Below are 782 nucleotides of genomic sequence, written 5' to 3'. Positions count from 1 at the left end.
TCGCTAGGAGGAGCGCGGCGCGCTGGGACAGGAGAAGGCGCCCTGCGGAGCGGGCCGGGGGCTTTGGGGGTCTCGGGGACCCCCGCCGTGGCGAGGCACGTGAGAGGAGATTTTCTCCTTTTCCTTTTCCTGAATTCAGCTCCAGTCCCGATTTGACGAGGGAAGCGGGCTTGTTTGCGGTTTGGGGATGAAGCTGACATCGAATTCGTCTGCATTATTCAAAAAATATTCCGGAGCTGTTGTTTTGTTTTGGGGAGGTGGGTGGATGCAAAAATCTTGTGAAAAGGCCATATTCTACCCAGTGTGCTTCGTTTCAGGTCTGACTTCGTCACCTGTACAGTTAGGGTTTGAAGACACCCAACACAAGTCCCCACCCCCCTGCTGAGCTTTAGCAGCCTGACCCTAAACGCGCCCCTGGCGCGTGCCTAGAGCCCCTGATGGAGGCGAAGTGGCTGGGTGGCTGCGTGGAGAGTTCGGTCCTGAGCCCGGGTGCTACGCGTAGGCACCCGAAAGACCCTCACAAAGCGCTTTCTAGATGGAAACTTCTTTTTGCCTGCTTTCTTTGTGAATATTATTCTCCTGCCGGGGTTATAGCTCATGATGGCCATCCAGATTTAATGTACAGTGAAGCTGATTGACGCTGGTGGGGGAGGGGGCTGTGACGTGGGGAACTTTGGCCTCCCCATCCCCAGCTTTCCAATCCGAGGCTGCTCAATGTCCTGACAGTCTCGGGAAGTTTGGAGTTGTCTCTGATGGGGAAGGTGCAGATGGGCAATGTGAAA

Source organism: Marmota marmota, unplaced genomic scaffold, assembly GCF_001458135.2.
Source record: "Marmota marmota marmota unplaced genomic scaffold, marMar, whole genome shotgun sequence".
NCBI lineage: Eukaryota > Metazoa > Chordata > Mammalia > Rodentia > Sciuridae > Marmota > Marmota marmota.
Note: the sequence above shows the minus strand (reverse complement) of the source record.